Here is a 22,958-nt window from a genome sequence, read left to right on the forward strand (position 1 = left end):
GCATAAAGCAGTACCGGCAGTCCTTTCCTGCCTACATACGGGTAATCGACTCCTGTGTCTAAGAGGTACTGTTCTAAGTCATTTATATACAAATTAAAGAGGAATGGGGCTAAAATACAACCTTGTCTAACGCCCCGATGTATTCCAAATTCCCTTGTTACTTTTAAATCTTGTGTATATCTGACATTTGCTTGTGTGTCAGAGTGCAAGTCAGCTAGAAAATTAATCAGATTTTGCTCTATGCCCATTTTTGCCATGACATCCCGTAATCTACCTCGGTCTACGCAGTCGAAAGCCGACGATAGATCCATGAATGCCATGTGAATTGTACCTTCTCTGGCCAGGGTATATTTCCCTATAATCATATATAGGTTCAGGCACTGGGTAATCGTTGAATGACCAGGCCTGAAGCCATATTGGATTGGGGAAATTATATGGTTTTCCTCAGCCCACGTTTTTAGTCTATTTAAAATTACACCACCTACCACTTTTGCTACAGAATTAATTAATGATATTGGTCTGTAGCAAACTGGACTACTACGGTTTCCTTTTTTAAATACAGGTACTATAGTTGAAGTCCCCCAGGACGATTGGCAACCAGATGACACCGCCGCATTAATTACAGCTGCAAGAACTGGAGCCCAAAGTGATGGCAGGGATTTAAAGAGATCCGGGGGGAGGCCATCAGGTCCAGGGGCCTTGTTACAAGTTAGGCCTTGAATACCTATTTCAATCTCATTAACTGTAAAATGCAAAATGTTCTCCATAGGGGGAATAAAAGAGTATTCTGCCTGAGGCTTATTATTACTTTTAAAAATGGAACTAAAGTGGGTGACCCAGTCTTCCTCAGGAATATTGGTACCAAGGACCAGATTACTCGGGTCGTCAAACAAAGGTTTGTTGATGATTTCCCAGAACCTGGCACTGTTACCCAAAATTTTCGGGTCTAGAAGAGACTCCCATGTACTTGCCTTGACCTCTTTTTTCCGTGTTGCCAGGCATTTTTTATATTGTATACGCATGGCTTTGATATGAGCCAGGTCTCTAGGTCTAGTTTTTAATGCCGTCTTAAGGTCCCTGTTGGCCTTGGAGCAAGAGTGATCGAACCATTTTGGATTATTTCCCCTACATCCTCTTGCTGGCACTGTTAACAAAGACCCTACTGATGCAACGACACCCTCAAAAGCAATCAATGTTTGAACAGGGGATGATGTGGGTGACACACAAATTAACAAATCAGAGCTACAAAGGTTATTTATCGATGCATACAAGATATCACAGTCCACCATAGTCCATTTTAGACGACGTGTTCCATTTATGGGTTTTATGATTCCACGGCTTTCACTGGCCTTACGCAATTCAAGAATACCTCCACCAACATTGATGGAGATCGGGTTATGATCACTGTGGGTATTCCATTGAATACGGAAGTCCGAAACAAAAATCACAAGTTCTGCGGATAATAGAATGTGGTCTATATATGAACCATTTGTGTTGCCTTTATAGGTAGGGACTTGGAATAGTGTATGCTCCGCTGTCTCTGCCATAGCAGCAACTAGGTTATATTCATCCATCATGTTGTTAAGCTGTGTTCCACGTCGCGAGTGGTCAAAATGGAATCCTTTTATGCTGTTACACCCTAGGTAACCCATGGGCGTCTCTCCAGGGTTCCCACAGGGGTGTGTATTAAAGTCGCCTGCAATCAGCAATTTATTCGACAAATTCCCCTTATTTTCACTCAGATAGTCACTTAGGTGTTGTAAGTTACATTCTCCAAGCTGATTTGACGCATTATAAAAATTAATCAAAGACAAAGTACATTTACCTCTTTTCAACTCAAGAACTTGAAGGTTCCTGCTTCCTGTATGGCAAGTGTTTTTTTGATGTGTAAGAGCCAGACTTATATAAATTGCCAGCCCCCCCTTTGCTCTCCCACTACTTGAGGGTTCTGCTGGATTAAAAAAACTTTGGTATCCCTCTATGTGTGCTAATTTTCCATCTACCAACCAGGTCTCTTGCAGGCATATCACTACATGTTGTTTAACAAAAGCCAGCCAGGTGGGGTCACAGATTTTATCGGCCAGGCCTGCTATGTTCCAAGAAACTAGGCTTGTATCATTTGAGCCTGTGTTAACATTTACATTAACTGATTTAGCTGCTTTCCCTGGGAAAATAAATTCTGATCTGGCAGCTGCCTGTCCCACAAATATGTTATGATGTTGTTCTGCATTAAAAGGTTCGTTACTAGGCGCTACTTCATGGTCTATAAGCAACTCTGGTGAAATTTGTGGAGGTATACTCTCAACTAGAAAACTTGTAACTAAACCTATTTGCTCAGTTGTTATTGACAGGCTGTTGATAATATCAGAATCATTTAGTCCCTTTATGCCGTTACTTTTATCGACTATCGGCTCACAATTTACAATATCTTTATGTGCACTGGAAATTTGTGATTTAGGTAGTCAATCGACCCCCTCCAGATCACACTGATCATAGAAGGCGTGAAATCTGTTAGAAATTGGGACATTGTACTGATTGTTCATATTAGGGAAGCAGGAATATTCCTGTTGAGGTACCTGATGTATACCTTCCCTACTCTCTGGGTACATGGTGGAAGAATCAGGAATTTTGTAATTCCAGAGTGTAGCCTGGTCTAGATGTAATTGGTCACTCATATTGTGATGGATGTTTTTGCCTACAATGTGCCAGTTTTGGTGTTGATTTGTGTAGGTATAAGGCCCTCTCTGTTCCCCCAGAAAGTGGGGATGCCTAATGTTTGGCCCAAGGTCATTTGAGGGATAGAAGTAACTAAGGTCTTTTGTGCGTATCAGGCTATTTGTAGAGCTTTCCCTCCACCTAGTGATGTATCTTGCCACTCTGGTGTCATTAAAAGTTACAATAATGCATTCGCCTTCTGTAGACTTAAATCTGTGTCCCACCCAATCTACCCTCCTAACATGGGCTATACGCCCATCAAGCTGTGGGTGGAGTGGTCTATGGGTGGTTAACCAGTGAGATACCTTGTTTTTTAACTCCCCATATGTTTCTAACTTTCCATCCCCCAGCTTTGGAACACCTATCATCACCATTGTATATGGGTGAGACTCTGGGGAAAGGTTAGTATGAATTGGTTTTTTTGGGGGATGTCGAGTAGACATTTTAGTGGGGTTATTCGTTGGCACGTTTTGCGCCGATACGGACCTTGAAGAGCCGTGCTGGTCAGTTTGTTTAACTGAGCATAAATCCTCAGCTGCCCATTCACTCTCATCATTATCAGCCAACGGGGACTTTGGAGATACATTTGCATCTGGGATTACTATAGAAGCACTGTTTTTGTTATCAGCGATGGACATTTTATTGGAGACATTTAAAACAGAGTCTGTCTGTAAAAGGGATGGTGGCTGTGTATTGTTACCAATAACAGGAGGATTTTTAGATCGTTCAGCCTTCTTATTAGACAATTCTGGTGGGCTTTTGTCTGGCGCCTCTTTTGTAAGTTCAAGTGTTTCCCGCAGTAATGCTGTGTTTTTATTTTGTATGTAATCAGATTTCTCAATCATTTCTTCTAATTTAATAAATCTTTCTCGTATTGGCAACAAAAGGGACCTTATAAGATGTTCTATGTGGTCCAAGTATATAGTATCGTCTAAGACTAATCGGTCAGTCTGACAGGCCCGATCAACACTGTCTGATGTGTTGTCAAGCCGTTTAGTTGCCGTTATACTGGTTGGTATTAGAGTCTGATAAGTATTAATCTTATTTGTCTGTTTGGCTAGTCTAAAACTAGACCAAACGTCTTGTGATGAGAATTTATGTTTACAAATAGGTCGTGAGATTAGCCTCCTGTTAGTTTGTAGCTTTTTCCTATACCGTCTTTTAGCTTTCGTTTTCGGGCTAGTCTTTCCATTCGTTGAGATGTTTAGTGATAGCAATCCCCCTGGGTTTACTTCGCACGTTGCAGTTGAAGGTACAGCCTTCAATGGAGAGGAGGTACCTTCGTGTCTCTGTGGGCTGCAGGTTTGTGGTGTACTACTTTCCGCACTGTTGCAGATTATTGGTGTACTTGTATCTAGAATAGAAATTTCTCTGGTTTGAGTATTCGGCAGACCTGTAAAGGATTGCATCAGAAGTGAATCCTGCGAATTAATAGTACAATCCATGGTGTTAATGGCTGGCGTCTTATGTAGTGATAGATCAGGAAAACATAAGTTGGGAGTCAGAGATAGGCGTCTCTCCGTATTTTGAATGGCATCAGCCACAACATTGATAGTTTTCTGCAGCATTAAATCGATGGCAGTCATGGTGGGCAGGGGTGTAGTAGGGGCCACTTTATTCCTGGTGGAAGATCTCGTAGCAATGGGTGTCTTTTTGGCTTTCATCATGTTGTGTTAAGTTACCTTTACCCAAACAGTTTGTCTACAACGTTACAGTACAGATGGCATTGCTTCAGAGCGAGGATAGCAATCGGCGAGCAGGCAAACAGATGATGCAATAATGTCTCTCACCTTGTGTTGGTATCAATGGGCGAAGGTCAATGGAGGTGGCCCGTCCGGACCTCCTTGGGCCTCTGAGGGCCACAGAGGGCCCGCCCTTTGCCCGGGCTTAGTCCCGGGCGCTCCCGCGCGCTCCCGCGACACGGGGGTGACGCGGTCTTTATGCGCCGCCTGGCGCGATGTGAATGGCGTCTCCCGCCGCTGAGCCTGGCGGGAAACGTAGTCCAGTGCCCCCCTCCGCTCGGCGGCCGCTATTCGTTGTCAATTGCGGCAGCGGGAGGGGGGTGTGGGCAGGCTAGCACCAGGGTCCGCGGGAAGCGCTAGGGGCAAGATAGGCTCTCCTCACAGCCTGACAGTCCTGGGGTATTACTGGCAGTATTTCCACGGCGTCACCCGCTCCACCGGGGTGACGCGGTCTTTATGCGCCGCCTGGCGCGATGTGAATGGCGTCTCCCGCCGCTGAGCCTGGCGGGAAACGTAGTCCAGTGCCCCCCTCCGCTCGGCGGCCGCTATTCGTTGTCAATTGCGGCAGCGGGAAGGGGGTGTGGGCAGGCTAGCACCAGGGTCCGCGGGAAGCGCTAGGGGCAAGATAGGCTCTCCTCACAGCCTGACAGTCCTGGGGTATTACTGGCAGTATTTCCACGGCGTCACCCGCTCCACCGGGGTGACGCGGTCTTTATGCGCCGCCTGGCGCGATGTGAATGGCGTCTCCCGCCGCTGAGCCTGGCGGGAAACGTAGTCCAGTGCCCCCCTCCGCTCGGCGGCCGCTATTCATTGTCAATTGCGGCAGCGGGAGGGGGGTGTGGGCAGGCTAGCACCAGGGTCCGCGGGAAGCGCTAGGGGCAAGATAGGCTCTCCTCACAGCCTGACAGTCCTGGGGTATTACTGGCAGTATTTCCACGGCGTCTTTAGTCAATATACTCAATGGAGTAGTGATTAAGGATCATACCCCCCAAATTGTAAGTTTGAGGTCGAAGTTGTTGCAGTACAGTTTTAGTGTAGAGCATCTGGCTGGTGGAAGAAACATCAGAGAAGATTACCTGCCACATTCACCTTTACCTTGTGATGATGAAAGCATGGATGGCCCTGATGATAATGATGAAGAATGTCTCATTGCCACTATTGGTGTGTGTGATGAAGGTGGGTTTTCACAGGCGTATTGGATGTGGCTTTTCCGGAAGATGAAGTGTTGAATGAAGTTGTGCAGGTCATCACTGTGGGATGGCCCAGAGAGAAGGTTCTGTCTTGTAATTCAACCATTTTTAAAGGTGGCAGAGGAATTGTCTGTGGTAGGTGATGGGCTGGTTATGCGTTTTGATAAATTTGTTCCTCCTGCAGCTTTAAGAGAAAGGATTATGTTGTACGGAATTGAGTGAAATTTAGGTCAAACTATCACTAGGAGGAAGGTAAGTGCATTATATTGGTGGCCTAGTATGGATCAAGACATAATTGAATTGGTGGAGGGGTGTATCATCTGTGCAACAGTGACAAATCTATGGAGGCGGTATCTCTGCCTGTACAACCCACTGAAATACCTGATGGTCTATGGTCCAAATTTGCCATCGATTTTATTGGACATTTTAATGCTCTACCTCGCAGATTAAAGATTTGCCATGGTGATGGTATATTATTGTGTGGAGAAGTGTGGCTCACTGGTTAGAGGAGGCAGACCTGGAAGCAGAGGTCAGCCTGGGACCAGGGTTCAATTCCCGGCTCGGCGGGGTCTTGAGTCCTAAAATGTCCATGGACTCGACAATTCTCGCTCCGGTGCCTACTCGATTCACGGGTTCACACTCTGCGACTCTGGGCAATAGCTTGCTTAATCTCCACAACGGCCCCTCGTGGCGGGATGCCTGGCTTTCACCTTGCGGATACCCTGCCGGGGTTATCTCACAGGGGAATACCTGAGTGGAGAAGAGAGCACGGGTTGTGCTGCAGAGGAGGGCACAGGCAGAGGCAGGCAAAGGCACGCTGGTCTGGTGACCGTCCTGCCCCGGAGTACAGATTAAGGGGCAGCATTGCAGTTATTTATTTCTTCTCCCCCCCACCCAAGGATTACCTGTGCCACATCCATGTCCATCTGGGCAAGAGAGCAAGAGGTATGAGGTACGGAGGAGGGGGAAGGATTGGACTGTATGGGTCATGGAATCCAGCATTAAGGATCCATAGTCACAAGAATAAGGGGGGGGTTGTTATCTGGGTCCAATTAGTGACATACCATTGCTGCACACAACTGGGTAATACAGGCTAGGACAGCCCAAGACAGCCTCCCGGTTACGTGCTCAGGCCGAGATAGAGGGTGCATAACCCAGGGAAAGAAGAGACAAACTAAGAGATTGTGCCAAGAGTTATTAAAGTCGGAAAACACTTTTGACACCACTTTGGAATCGGAGAAGTCTCAAAGCGATGGAAACCCTAAACAATCCCCCATGTGAAAAACAGCACCAAGAAGGAGACTGGCAAAAGAAATAGAAACAGAAACAAACAAGAAGGACAGGTATAAGATAACAGACTTGTTAATTTTATAGCGCACAATAGTACAAAACTCCTTGTTAGATTTGAAGATGATCGATCAGATGGTTGATCAGTAGGTCAAACAGCCATTAGAGCTGGAAGTATGTTGTTCAGACTTGGGAAGTGAAATCACCCCCCGGCCGGACAAACATAAGCAAGATAATACATTTGATCTCGACTTGCGAGGAACGGCCCTAATAAATTCTATAATAGTACAAGCAGAAATACATAATTTAGAAACTCGAGTGCAACCCCAGTCCACTCATCCAAAAAGTTGGGACTGCTCATGCCCAAAAGATATGATAGAAGACCACAAGTCCCAAAAAAACCTCCAGGGACACAAGAACAATCTCTGATTGAACTTCTTGAAATTTCATCTCAAAAACAAGACATCAGACAACAGAAGTACAACTTACCAGACGACTCTAAATGGAGGCTGTGGGAGATGAGGACATATCCTTAACGTGTTTAAACCCCTTTGTGACAGATAGTGAAAGCCTGCAGGCCAAAAAGCGATTAATTGTTGGGAGCATATCGCCAATTCCATCTAAATCTTTACAAATGACCAGGGAGCAAAAGGAACGAGAGGCCGCAGGCAAAAGCCAAGCCCTGACCATGGGTAACAAAGAAAATAAGGATCGAGCTGAGAATGATCAGGGCAACACCTGGGGGGCCCTTTTGACAACTATGAATCCAATATCGACAGCCATATCCCACCAGGCAGACAAACAAGACCTTCAGGTGGAACTGTTAAACATCTTGGCAATGCATATAGTGGGTATCGATAAAAAATGACAGTCATTAATTGATCTGATTAAGAGAGCCCAAAAACACAACTACATATAGCAAGTTACATGCCATTGTGAAACGCTATGAGATACATCTGATCAGGTGACCTCACTTCTTACAGAAATATTGACAGAAGTTAGGGCACAAGCAGCAAGAGCATATAGGAGACAAAGAGTGCAAGAACCAGAAACAGAATAAACAGCAGGGACAAATGGAAGAAAACAGTGTCTAAGGGGCCCATTAGGATCATGGCATGGCGATGGTGACCTGCCCCTGATCCAACCCCGCCCGCCACCCATTTTCCCCCCGCCATATTACTATGGCGGGGGGACCGCAGCGGACAGAAAGACCGTCTGCCGCTTTTCTGCCCGGTCAACGAGTTGACCGGGCGGAAAAGGGTTTAATATGGTGGCGTGTCTGTTAGACACTGCCAGCCATATTAAGGTGGGTGCGGAAAGATGCCTTTGCCACGGAAAGGCATGCGGGGATTGACTGCGGGGGCCCGTTGCGGGCCCCCAGGTACTCTGGTGGGTTGGGGGTGCACATAGGGGGTACCTAATGATGCCTTAAGTATCTCGCATTAGGCAGAATAGCACACTGCCCCTAGACAATTAACATGGAGAGGACTAGACAAAGTACCAAATTAAACATAGCTCGATTTCCATACAATGCCTAACATCGGCCAGTTAAACAAGCATTGGGATAGCCAATAGGTCTCGCCTTTGGGACCTTACAAGTGTTTAGCCATGCAACAGTTGATGTTGTTGCACCAAGGATATTGTGCTGGATAACTAAACACTTATAAGGTCCCAAAGGCGAGACCTATTGACTATGCCAATGCTTGTTTGGGATGTATGTGGGCCTGGAAAATGGTCTGCTGGCCGGGTTTTACAGTTGATTTTCAAAACAAACATTGCTTGCAGTAAGCACAAATCCATGCAGTCTTTCGTACCTTGCAAACCACACATACAACATGCCTTTACAAGTTCAAAACGTCCCCAATTTACAAAGATGACACTTTTATTAGTTTTTTGATTTACTAGCGGGGTACTTTTATTTTGATGCTGCCTATATTGTGTCCAGTCCGACCTCGACAGAGGGCAGGTGCTTGCCACACAGGCCACCTCCTGTGTGTCGACGGATGTTTCAGCCCTGTTGCAGTTGTGGGTTGTGCAAAGCAGGGCACTAGTCTTCGCTGCCAGTAGCGGCTGCACTGAAGGCACTGGTGAAGCCTAGTTACACATGTGGGATGTACCACCCGCACTCTGAAGCCATGTTTAGGGACACCGTTGGGGCGGAGTTTAACCTTTTATCCACCTCCATGTACTGCTGCAGTACAAGTTCTCATTTTTGTCAAGAAGCTGAATATTATTAGCTCATAATTGTACTTGGGAGGCCTCGAGGAAGAACACTTTGTTCTTTCTCTTAAAGGGCTTGCTGACCGGAATACAGAGCGATATCGACCTGTGCTTACAGAATAAAAGAAATGGGCTCAATTAACATGGTATGAGAGGCTATCGTGGATACGTCCACGCCGAGTCTTCTACACACCCGCCTGTATTATCCAATACTCTCTGATAGACAATCAACCTAATTATCCTCTTTAGCGGGTAACAGCTGCGCCAGCAGCATAGGATGTGGGGTAACAACCAGGGCTGCCGACTTTGGAACTGAGGAAGTGGGTTTGAGTGTCTGCTCGGCTCAGCATGTAAAGCGCTCCAATACCTATAGGGTCGAGTTTGCGCTATATAAATATGCAACAAAAACAAATGTGTTCTACCTCTTCTTCCTCATATGCCTTCCCAAAGGAAATCCTTTCATTCTTCGGGTATAGAAAACAATGGTCCTAGAACTATACTTACTAGACCTAAATCAATCAGTACAGCGTTATCAATTCAACCAATTTATAGAGCATTCTCAATATTTATGCTCCAAACAACTCAATATCTTAGTCAAGAAAGCGAGAGTAATTGCAACAGACCTGAATAGAAACAATTTTAATTCATTGCATCTAGATATTGGAATATAAATACTCTTTTGTCATTCAAGAGTGCATAGGTTGCCCCAGAGAGGGCGTGCAGTATAAAAATTGAGTGAATAGGGTGTATTAAGTGACTGGAAAAATAGAAAGAAAAGATCATAGGAATAGTGACATAAAATCTTTTTACAGTATTTATATACAAAGGATCGGTTAGACTAGTTACCGTCCTAGTTGACCTGGCCACCAAAGTAATGCACACGTTTATAGTGGTATTTAAACAGAGATGGACATATTGTTCCAATAGTATATGCACATAATTATAATGAAATAAGGTCCAGGTAAGAAAAACACACGGGCGTCGACGTTTCGACTCGTCTTAGGGCCTGTAGGCTAGTTGGACCTTGGCCTTGCGAGTCTTCATCAGGACTAGAAGAATGGGACAACCAAGGGCTTGTTGAGTAACCCCTTAAGTAGGGACTGTATGGAATAAGTTCAATTCATATCCCAGGCATTTTAAACACCTGGTAGGAGCTAAACAAGGTTTTGCTCCAAGGACACTGTCAGAGGGGTCCCAATAGTTCAAACAGCTTCTCACTACAGAATGGCGTGTCTGTGAGTGCCTATGTCAGGACGATCCAAAAAATCGTGTAGCTTATCGCTAAGTAATTGTCCGCGTGGGGGGGAATGGGGAGGGTTTTAAAAATATATATTCAAAATGTAATATATATTAAAAAAAATCATACATTTTAAAATTAATAAAAACATTTTTCTAATATTTAAAAATATTTTGCAAAATGAATGAATTAATTTTAATTAGTGTCCAGCACCTAACCCAATTTAATGTAGACTGGAGTGGGAATAGTAAATTAATTTTAATTAGTGTCCAGCACCTACCCCAATTTAGGGGCTGATTCCGATTTCGGCCGGAAGGGCTCTGAACCGTGTTCGGAGCCCTTCCGACCAAATCGGTCACTGCCGGCCAGATTCCTTTCCAACCGAGCCATTCCGATGGACTCGGTTGGAAAGGAATCCGACTCGGATTTCCGCATTGCGGACGACAGGCTCAGAGAGCCTATCCGCAGTCCGGAAATCCCACAGTACTGCCCCGGTCCCCTCTTTACGACCGGGGGAGTACGATGGCAGCTTTTCCCTGCCTTTTCATGCCGGTCTGTCTGGCACGAAAATGCAGTCAGAAGCTGTCTCTGGGGGCTCCCAGCAGGGCCCCCATGGGTGTGAGGCCACAAGATGGCAGCCTGGGGGCACCAAGGTGCCTGCCACAGGGTGCAGGGATGAACTGCACCCCTGCTTTCTACAATACAAGCATGCATTCCGCTAGGAATGTATGCTTGCATTGTAAAGTATACGAATGCGACTGAACCCTTTTCGGTCGCATCGTACTAGCAGGGCTGTAACCGACGAGAGCAGGTCGGTCGGTTACAGCTCCTGGCCGATGTCTGACGGACTCAGGTCCGTCCGTCATCGGAATAGGCCCCTAAATGTTGGCTGGAGTGGGAATAGTAAATTAATTTTAATTAGTGTCCAGCATCTACCCCAATTTAATGTAGACTGGAGTGGGAATAGTAAATTAATTTTAATTAGTGTCCAGCATCTACCCCAATTTAATGTAGACTGGAGTGGGAATAGTAAATTATTTTTAATTAGTGTCCAGCACCTACCCCAATTTAATGTAGGCTGGAGTGGGAATAGTAAATTGATTTTAATTAGTGTCCAGCACCTACCCCAATTTAATGTAACTGGAGTGGGAATAGTACATTATTTAGGTTTAGTTTCCAGCACCTACCCCAATTTAATGTAGACTGGAGTGGGAATAGTAAATTAATTTTAATTAGTGTCTAGCACCTACCCCAATTTAGGGGCTGATTCCGATTTCGGCCGGAAGGGCTCTGAACATTGTTCGGAGCCCTTCCGACCAAATCGGTCACTGCCGGCCAGATTCCTTTCCAACCGAGCCATTCCGATGGACTCGGTTGGAAAGGAATCCGACTCGGATTTCCGCATTGCGGACGACAGGCTCGGAGAGCCTGTCCGCAGTCCGGAAATCCCACAGTACTGCCCCGGTTCCCTCTTTACGACCGGGGGAGTACGATGGCAGCTTTTCCCTGCCTTTTCATGCCGGTCTGTCCGGCACGAAAATGCAGTCAGAAGCTGTCTCTGGGGGCTCCCAGCAGGGCCCCCATGGGTGTGAGGCCACAAGATGGCAGCCTGGGGGCACCAAGGTGCCTGCCACAGGGTGCAGGGATGAACTGCACCCCTGCTTTCTACAATGCAAGCATGCATTCCGCTAGGAATGCATGCTTGCATTGTAAAGTATACGAATGCGACTGAACCCTTTTCGGTCGCATCGTACTAGCAGGGCTGTAACCGACGAGAGCAGGTCGGTCGGTTACAGCTCCTGGCCGATGTCTGACGGACTCAGGTCCGTCCGTCATCGGAATAGGCCCCTAAATGTTGGCTGGAGTGGGAATAGTAAATTTATTTTAATTAGTGTCCAGCATCTACCCCAATTTAATGTAGACTGGAGTGGGAATAGTAAATTAATTTTAATTAGTGTCCAGCATCTACCCCAATTTAATGTAGACTGGAGTGGGAATAGTAAATTATTTTTAATTAGTGTCCAGCACCTACCCCAATTTAATGTAGGCTGGAGTGGGAATAGTACATTCATTTTAATTAGTGTCCAGCGCCTACCCCAATTTAATGTAGGCTGGAGTGAGAATTGTAAATTAATTTTAATTAGTGTCCAGAACCTACCCCAATTTAATGTAGACTGGAGTAGGAATAGTAAATTATTTGTTAATAATGTTCATCCCATAAGAATAATTATTTTTTTATGAATGTACATTGTATCTCAGCTATATTTTGTTATTAATTTAATGAGTAGAATGAAACAGAATTTTTTTTATTATATTTTTATTTTATACAAATATATTAATGCATATATTTTGATACATATTTATGTACATTTCAGAACAATTTCAACATTTTTACAAAGTTTTTTTTTGTAAAGTAAATTGTACAATTTTTTAACAAATTATATTTAATACAGGTATAGGTATTGTATATCGTTATTAAAAGAAAGTTCACTTTTATTAAATAAAATGTACATTTTTAAAATGTTCAATAAATGTTTTGTGTACATATTATTTTTTTTAAATAATATCAATATTTTAAATATTAATATTAGTTTTTATACAATATTTTCAATTGAAAACACATTTTTAACAGATGTTTAATTTATATTTTATGAAAAACATTTGTAAAGTTTCTTGTACTTTTTTTTGTTTTTTAAAATTATAATAATAAATATTATTTTCTTCATAATATTTATTTTTATAATTTTACAACATAGGTATATTTTGTTACATATTTTAATAAAAGTAAAAAAAAGTACAATTCTATTTACACAGTATTGCATTTTTTACTTGTCAAGTATTATTTAAATGCATTAAATGATATATTTTTAATGTAAATCTTTTTATTATGTTTTGGGTCTTCTATTTCGTAACCGCGTTAGGTCGTTTTGTATCATTTGGGTTGAAGAGAAGCTCGCGGTTGGGAGACACTTCACGTCGCTAAAGGTAAGGTTTGTTTTATATGTTTTAAGTGTCTTTCAAATTGATTTTGACATTAGTTTCATACTGATTAGTGTAGTGAGAAGTTAGTTATTCGAATTTGGCTTATTTATATGTTGTAATTACGTGTAGTGTTTTTACGTATTGATACCGTTGTCTAGGCCTGTTTCAAGAATTAGGATTTCTGTGTTTAAAGTATATTTTAATGAAATGTAAAGTTAGTATTATTATTAGTAAGTGCTTATGTGTTGTTTTAAGTGGGTGGGAATGTATGTTATTTTGTTTTGCGTGTTTTTACTTTCAGGAGTTCTTCGTATCAGAAGGAGTCTTTTTTTTTTTTTAAAGAAGTGTTTGTTAGTTTTATTAACTAATATATTTTTAACACTTCTTTAAATTATTCGGTTCTCCTGGAGCGTTTTTTTTACTGTTTTTATATATTTTCTGGTTTTTTATGGGTTTCGCGAGGACCTTCATTACGGGATTATTCTTTTTTGGCACAGTTGTATTTTTTCATTTTCTTTGGAGCAACCTTCTTTTTTTATCACTGGATTATGTTGGCAGAAAATGGATTTTACAGTCTTTGGTATACACTTGGTAAGTGTTTTTATTTCTATTCATTGTGGGTGGATAATGTTTTTATTATTATTGTTAATTGTTATTTTATTACATATATTATTAATGTGTGTATATATATTTGTAAATTATTAAAAATATATTGCACACAATAATTATTTTTGTGATAAAATATATAAATTTAATTTGCATTTTATTGTTGGAAGAACTTTATTAGTAATGGTCATAGTCATTTAAAGGTGAGTTTTGGCTATTATGTTTAAGTTCCATGCCTTTTGTATTAGGGTACAATTTTACTTGTTGTTCTAAATATTTATGCATTTGTTTTGTTTGTTTAGATGTTTTGGGAGTTAATTGAGTTATGGATTGTTCCATTCGGAACTCTTGGTAGCTTTGTTCCTTTTGTAGTCATTGTATACGTTTTTCAAGACTTGGGCCACCATTAGGATGGCGGGCGGACTTTGCCCGCCCGCCATCCTCACGGTACAAGGGACCGCCCGCCATAAGGGCGGGGGTCCCGTGGGGGAAATTAGGATGCATACATGTTGTGCATTTCAAAGCACAACGTGACAGGCACCGCGCAGTGCCTGCCACGTTGTTCTTTGAAATGCAGGGGGGTACCATAGGTGCCCCCCATGTGCACCCCCCACCCCCCTGGAGTCCTTGGGAGCCCGCTACGGGCCCCCGCAGGTAGACTTCGCATGCCTTTCCGTGGCGGCATTGCCGCCAGGAAAAGGCATTGGAAAATGCCCATTGTAATATGGCTTGCGGTGTCTGATAGATACCGCCACCATATAGAACCCTTTTCCGCCCCGGTCGCCTTGCGACCGGGGCGGTCTTTCTGTTCGCCGCGGACTCCCCAGCCATGTTAATATGGCGGGGGGGTCATTCCGGCACGGATGGCGGGCGGATCGTTTGGGCATTATGCCATCCTTCGACTGCATTGTTTGTTTTAGATTCTCCATTTAATGTACTATTATATACATTCCACCAGGGTATTAAGAATTTAGGATTTCTCCTGTGGCCAGATCGGTGGAGTCTGCCCACCCATGTGTCCTTAAAATAGTCCAATAGTGGACTTAGTTTGGCTTCATTTTGTTTATAAAAGTTACTGTCAATTAAGATGTTGTAGTGTTCTACAACGTCTATCTCTGGGACATAAGCAAGTGCTGTTAATTTTTTTATTTGATAAGCAAAAGACGAATTTGTTGCATATTCTATGCTTAGTGTTGTTTTCTGCAAATTTCTCCATAGGCACTGGTTAAAATGATAATAACAGCCTTGGATGCAGGTATGGGGATGTATTTTTAAGATAGTACTAAGCATTGATTGTTCAAAATCTAGTAATATTTTTCAGGGTAATAGTCATTAGTTGTTTGTTTTATTGTGTTTAATAATTCCATATATGTGGAATTATTTTTATTTGGTAGTAGTGCGTAAAGTAATGGTATGTTGAAATTCTGATATAGGTCATGTATTGTATATAGCTGGAAAAAAGGTTTGGGACAAATATTAAAAGTCCCATCCATCATCCAATGTTGGCTTTCTTGTAGTTTTATGAGGTTATTAGAAGTGCCAAATATTATTAGTCTTTTGTCATTGCTTTGGTTATCATCAATGATAAATGGTTGTTTGTTTAAACTTATAGTTTGTTCAGGACTTAGAATGACTTCGCTATGGGGCCGATTCCGATTTCGGCCGGAAGGGCTCCGAACCGTGTTCGGAGCCCTTCCGACCGAATCGGTCACTGACGGCCGGATTCCTTTCCGACCGAGTCATTCCGATGGGCTCGGTCGGAAAGGAATCTGACTCGGATTTCCGGATTGTGGATGACAGGCTCAGAGAGCCTGTCCGCAGTCCGGAAATTCCACAGTACTCCCCCTGTCACCTTTACGACCGAGGGAGTACGACGGCAGCTTTTCACTGCCTTTTCATGCCGGTCTGTCCGGCACGAAAATGCAGTCTGAAGCTGTCTCTCGGGTCCCCCAGTAGGGTCCCCATGGGTGTGAGGCCGCCAGATGGCGGCCTGGGGCCACCTATGGTGCCCCTCCGTTGATCCCTGAACCCTGTGGCAGGCACCTTGGGGTGCAGGGATGAACTGCACCCCTGCTTTCTACAATGCAGGCATGCATTCCGCTTGGAATGCATGCTTGCATTGTAAAGTACACACATTGTATACATTGTACATACATATACACAAACCAGCATCCTTTGCAACATACACATTTACCTACAGAGACTGACAACACACCAACAACTGCGCACATCCACCTTCACATATACCCAAATTCATATTCAGACCCACATCCCCCCTCCACATTCAGACCCACAACCCCCCGTCCATACACACCCTCACCCCCCCAATCACATTCACCCCACAACATGTCTGCACCAAAGAATCCAAAGTTCACAAACCAGGAGATGGAGATCCTTGTAGATGAGGTCATCAGAGTTGAGCCACAGCTGTTTGGCGCATTGTCAGACAGACCAGCATAGCTGAGAAAACACACCTGTGGGAGAGGATCGTCAATAGGGTCAATGCTGTTGCACGCATCAAGCGCACCAGGTCAGTTTGCCAGGCCAGGTGGTACGATCTGCGGAGGATGGTGAAGTGCAAGATGGACAAGGACTACGCCCAGAGCCAGTACACTGGAGGTGGTGGTCCCCACAGACCAGTACAGTACCATCCCTGGGAGGAGAAGGTCATGGCCCTGCTACCACCGGTGGGAGTACATGGAATTGAAGGAGTTGTGGAGCCTGGTGAGTATACCAACAACCCATGTAACATGGGGGACTCCCAACAGTGGCCACACATATGAGGGGTGGGTGGATATGACTCCCAGCAGTGCCCAGACATAGGAGGGGTGGGTGCACAGGACTTCTAGCAGTGCCCAGACATAGGAGGGGTGGGTGGATATGACTCCCAGCAGTGCCCAGACATAGGAGGGGTGGGTGCACAGGACTCCCAGCAGTGCCCGGACATAGGAGGGGTGGCTGGATATGACTCCCAGCAGTGCCCACACATAGGAGGGGTGGCTGGATATCACTCCCAGCATAGGCCAACAGTATGGGGGTGTGTGGATATGACTACCAGCAGTGCCCAGACATAGGAGGGGGTGTGGATATGACTCCCAGCAGTGCCCAGACATAGGAGGGGTGTGGATATGACTACCAGCAGTGCCCAGACATAGGAGGGGTGGCTGGATATGACTCCCAGCATAGGCCAACAGTATGGGGGTGTGTGGATATGACTACCAGCAGTGCCCAGACATAGGAGGGGTGGCTGGATATGACTCCCAGCATAGGCCAACAGTATGGGGGTCTGTGGATATGACTCCCAGCAGTGCCCAGACATAGGAGGGGGGGTGGATATGACTCCCAGCAGTGCCCAGACATAGGAGGTGGTTGTGGATATGACTCCCAGCAGTGCCCAGACATAGGAGGGGTGGCTGGATATGACTCCCCGCAGTGCCTAGACATAGGAAGGGGGTGTGGATATGACTACCAGCAGTGCCCACACATAGGAGGGGTGGCTGGATATGACTCCCAGCATAGGCCAACAGTATGGGGGTGTGTGGATATGACTCCCAGCAGTGCCCAGACAAAATGCGTTACTTACCTGTAACTGCAGTTATCCAGTATTGGTGTCTTTCATAGATTCACATGCCTGAATCATTCCCCGTCGTCGAGACTCCCGTCTCGACGACGGGGAATGATTCACGCATGTGAATCTATGAAAGACACCCATAATACTGGATAAATAGGAGGTGGTTGTGGATATGACTACCAGCAGTGCCCAGACATAGGAGGGGGTGTGGATATGACTACCAGCAGTTCCCAAACATAAGAGGGGGGTGTGGATATGACTCCCAGCAGTGTTCAACAGCATGGGGGTGGGTGCAAAGCTCAGGGCCTGAAGGCTGCAAGGGGGATGGACAACACTATCACCACTACTGTGTATGCACAAGCCCAATTGCAATCATCCCATATGGACCAGGTACCTACCCATGGACCATGCTCAATGTACAGGGAGTGAGAAAGAACTGACAACATAGCTGACACTGGGCCATGGTGTATGCCGCATAAGGTCATCCTGTGACCAGTGCAAACACTAACATCAGGACAACAAGGTCAGATAACTTAACCCCGAAGTCACAACCACGCTCATGGTAGCATGCTCCATGGGGACAGCCACACCATAAGTGAGGCCCAGTTCCAACGCACACTCAAACTACCAGCCACGGCCTGTCACACACACCCCTTACATAAACATAGCCAGCTGGGACAGGCAATGGATTGGCCCACTGTCACAACTGTCATGTAACACTACAAATACTGATCTGAGTAAGCATTTAAGCCAGAAATGCACAGGCCTGATTCACAAGTCACTAGCACTTATACCACGAACGCCGTTGCTACACCTTACTGACGCAGCGGACGCACACATATCACTGCAATGGTGCTGGGTATTGACAAGGTGATGCACCTGGGAGATGTGTCACGTCCTAAAGCCCTGTGGCAGAAGTATGTGGACTGGTCATGGTGTGGTCGTGTTGTGGTGTGCGGTGGCAGCCCGTCACGGCACAGCAACACCTCACAAAAGTGGCAGATTGAAATCTTAAAAATTTCACTCAGCCACTTTTATGCACATGCTCCCTCAAAAAACTGTGCATGTCTGAAGCTGACGTAAGGGTTGACACCGCATTGTGCAGACAGGGCCGCACAGAGCATTGTTGGATCTGTGTTGCACCAGCGACACAACTCAAGCAATGTGACACTTCCATGGCACAGATGCGGGAAGCAGCTGTACTGTTACCACACTATGGTGATCCACAGTGTTAAGTGTTGCATCCATTCTGGCATAGGTGTAGTGCACAATGACTGCCAAATCACTGCTGATATGCCTGGCTGTGCCATTCATTGTAAATAGACCCTCAAATAAAAATGTGTACTCAACACAGATCAATGTGACACCACAAGTGAACAGTGTGAAAAATACAAATCTGGTGTAACAGTGATAACGACAATGTATATATAAAAAAATATTTGCTTTAAATGGCATTAACATCGTCTGTCTCTCACACCCACAGGGCAACGTGCACAATCTACCCCCAACCAGGGGGGAGAAGGATCACAGTCGCAGGCTCCACAGGACCCTGATCCCACCAACAGCGACGCCTCTCATCACTCCATGGATGACACAGACCAACCTGGCACCTCTGGATCCCAAACCCGTGCAGCAGCTGGATCAGGGGCATCTGTGCCAACCACCACACCCATTCCTGCCACATCCCAGCAGACAGCTCGGAGCCCTGCCCACAATACACAACTGAGCCAGTCTGACAATGAGGGACAAGGTTTGTCGGACACCTAGGAGGAGGCAGACAACCCCCCCACTGTCAACCCTCAGGGGTCCCGTTGACCCGATGTACCCACAACAGCAGGCCAGGCTCGTGTGGGCAGGGGTGGTGGGAGTGGCACAAGGCGGAGGCGAGAACCTGACCAGCAAGCTGACGGGCCCGGTATGTCTGAACTCAGAAACATCATGGAGGGATACCGGCGGGATACCAGCAGTTCAGCCAGGGAGTGGGGGCCCTCATCGCTTTGAAAGACCAGCAGGCCGAGCAACACGCCAGTCAACGACGACACCATGGACGGATAGAGGCAAGACTGGCTGAGCTCTTGGTGGTTCAGAGGGACATAAGCCAGTCACTCCGTGGGGTTCTTGCGCTGGGCGCGGTCAAGGCGCAGACGGGCGCAGATGGGCTTGCCTTTGGTGCACCTTTGGTGCACCAGTGGCGCACACGCTGTGCACGTCTGCTGCGCGCCCGCACACACTCCGCCATTTGAAAGCGGGGAGGAAGGTGCATCTGGGAGGCTGGAGCGTGGTGGGTAGGGGGCGTTGAGTCCGGGGCAGCGGCGGAAAAGGGTGTGCAAAAGCAAGGGGGCGGGTGGGTGAAAAAAATTGCATGAGCACGCCTTAGCGGCTACAATGGAAAAACAGAGCACAGCGTTCACGGATGAGAAAGATAATACAAGTCACAAATCATCGGGGTGAGTGCAGTAGGCAACCACAAATGCACAGTGGAACAGTAGGCACAGCAGGTGCAAAGTCACGCTTCACGCAGTAGCGGGCAGGGAACAAGTGGAGCTGTTTGGTGGCAGGGGGGCAACATGGCCTGCAAGCAGGTTCAAGGGTCACTCTTGACTGTAGTAGGAATCTCAGGTGGACGGTCATGCGGCTGTGGCAGGGGATGTTGATGATTTATTTATGTGATTTATTGAGCGCGAACAATTGCCCGAGGGCGTCGCGGCGCTATGAATGAGGGCAGAATGAAAGGGAATATGAGTTACTGGTTAAAAAGCCATGTTTTTATTTTTTTCCTGAAAACAGTCAGAGTGGGAGCAGACCTAATGTCTGGAGAGTTTTGCCGTCGAAACGTAAAAGCGGCGATCACCCCAGGCCACCGTTCTGGTGCGGGGAACCGTCATGGTGAGATTGTTCATTGATCGGAGTGATCGGTTAGGAACATGAAATTTGAAATGGTCGATGAGAAAACGTGGGCCTTGTTTGTGCATGGCTTTGTAGGCGATACAGAGCGCCTTAAACTTTATCCTATTTTTGACTGAGAGCCAGTGGTATTTTTTTATGGTGTCAGCAATAGGTTTGAATTTAGGGGTGTTCGAAAGCAATCTGGCCGCGGCGTTCTGTATAGACTGCAGTTTTTTGATGACCTTTTCTTGGGCATTGACCAAAAGTCCGTTACAATAGTCCACTGAGGACATGATGAATGAGGTGACCAGTGTTTTACCAGAATTGGGAGGGAGGAATGGAAGGATCTTTTTAATTGCTTTCAGTTTAAAAAATGACGAGGAAGCAATGGAATGAACGTGGGATGAAAAAGTGAGTTTGTTGTCTAAGAGAACTCCTAGATTTTTAACCTTGGTAGATGGGAGGGGGGGGCCTAAGTTCGTGGGCCACCATGTATCGGACCAAGTGGGGGTAAGCTTGCCAAAGGTCATGACCTCAGTTTTATTGGAGTTTAATTTGAGGCAGTTTTCCAACATCCAATTACTGATGGCCATCATACCTTGCTGAAAATTGGCTGCTATTTCCTCTCTGTTCTCCTTGATGGTAAGAACTAACTGGGTGTCATCAGCGTAGGATGTTAGGCTCATCCCCCAATCTTTAATTACCCTTGCCAAATCAGTGACATAGATATTAAATAGGGTTGGACTGAGGGATGAGCCTTGAGGGACACCACAAGGTAGGGCCAGTTGTTCTGATAGGAAAGTGTCTAGCTGGACTGTCTGGGTGCGGCCAGCTAAAAAAGATCTCAATAGGTCTTATGCTTTGGTCTGAATGCCTATGGCACTGACACGGTCGATCAGAATGTTATGATCGACCGTGTCAAAGGCCGCTGTGAGGTCAAGAAGAATGAGTACTGCCGCTCCTCCCTGGTCAAGGGCTTTCCTTATTTCATCTGTGGATTTGATGAGTGCGGTCTCCGTGCTGTGTGATTTGCGGAAGCCAAATTGACTGTCATCTAATAAAGAATATTGTATGATGAGGTGTGCGCATGCGCCCTGGGTGTGCACATGGCCTCCTGGAGTCTGGCTCTTCTTCCTGTGTAGAGGTTGTTGACGTAGTTGAGCTGGCTCCTGTTGTGGACCTGGGTGGCTATCTGTCTTGACTAGGAGTGGATCTCCCTCGTTCACCGGAACCTCGCCCCGCTCCCCCACCCACAGCAGCAACTCTCCGGTAGCGAGCTGTCCCTTTCTCGCACCTGATAAATGAAAGGCGACAAGACGCCCAGTGACGACGACGCCAGACACCGGAACTCGGATCATCAGGAGCAGCGCGGAACGGGGTAGCAGCGGAGGCTGAGGGTCGCCTGTGCACATCGTTGGACCCGGTGAGTGACCAGCTTGCCCACGAAGGGTTGGGGGCCCCGCGCCGGTCTCGACGCTCCTTCCCCCCGGAGCTGCCTGTCCCAAGATGGCCGCCAGCTCCAAATGAAACGAGACCTCGTCAGTATAGAGGAACACACTGGACGCATAAAGCCCCCCCCCCGCCTTCGTAGCTGGGGGAATAATAATAAAAAGAAAAGCAACGACCAACTTTGACGCCCCACCCAATGCCTCCACATTAGCCACATCCACTTTGTTCACGCTAAAGGCCGCCTGACCCTAAGATGGCCGCCACTTGGGACAACAAATAGAAAAGGAAAGAGACTCGAATGAAGACAACTTGTCCTAAACTGTAATTCCCTGCAAAGGGGCAGAGGAGGCCCTTATTTACAACGTCTTCCTCCCAGTTAATAGAGCGAATTAAGTAATTTAAGGAACCAACTTCCCCTAGCGAAGGGTCCTTGGAAACCACTTTTTACAATACCCATCATCCAAGTACTCTGTCGATCGCCCACCTCTGGGCAAATACAAATCTGCTAGACAATCAAGAAGGCCCCTATTTACAACATCTTCCTCTCACTTAACCTGACAAACTAATTTTACTAAAGGAACCAGCTTCCCCAATTGAAGGGACTCGGGAAACCCTTTTCACATCATTTATCTTTCTAGTTCTCTGTTGAGCATCTACCTTGGGTACTACAAATCTGCTAGCAAATCAAGGAGTTTCCCTTCTCTAAGCTCTCCATTACGCAAGCGCGACGCCTAGACCCAAGGAGATAAACACAGATCGCTTGCTCTCCACCATAATGCCTCCGTTCCTGCGCCTAGACACTCACCCCAGCCCTGCCCTCAACCAGTTATCTCCTCTGGGACAGAATACCTACGCCATTACCTTCCCACACAGTATCTCCTTCAAAGCCAAAAAACGCCTCAAACAGAATTTAATCAGACAACACCCTGAAACTCTTATCGTGGACACCTACCATTGCTCTACGAGAGGACTGAGAAAAACTGACTTCATTTTCCATACCACCCGACCAGACGCTTGGGTCTCCACCTTTAACTCTCTCCTTCCAGTCTCCAAAACCACCGTATCAGAACACA

At 45.9% G+C, this 22,958-nt stretch overlaps 1 protein-coding gene across 8 annotated transcripts in view; it reads right to left on the reverse strand.

Annotated features, from left to right (window-relative positions):
* LOC144768536 (uncharacterized) overlaps positions 1 to 22,958 on the reverse strand; it is a 1,350,740-nt gene that overhangs the window by 786,096 nt on the left and 541,686 nt on the right. The window contains exon 2 of one of the 8 annotated variants that reach the window (XM_078652298.1): positions 16,359 to 16,453. The exons of the other annotated variants lie outside the window; for them this stretch is intronic. The gene's annotated coding sequence lies outside the window, so the exon portion shown is untranslated. The remainder of the gene's footprint in view (positions 1 to 16,358; positions 16,454 to 22,958) is intronic. 8 annotated transcript variants of the gene reach the window in all.

Source organism: Lissotriton helveticus, chromosome 7 (genome assembly GCF_964261635.1).
Source record: "Lissotriton helveticus chromosome 7, aLisHel1.1, whole genome shotgun sequence".
NCBI lineage: Eukaryota > Metazoa > Chordata > Amphibia > Caudata > Salamandridae > Lissotriton > Lissotriton helveticus.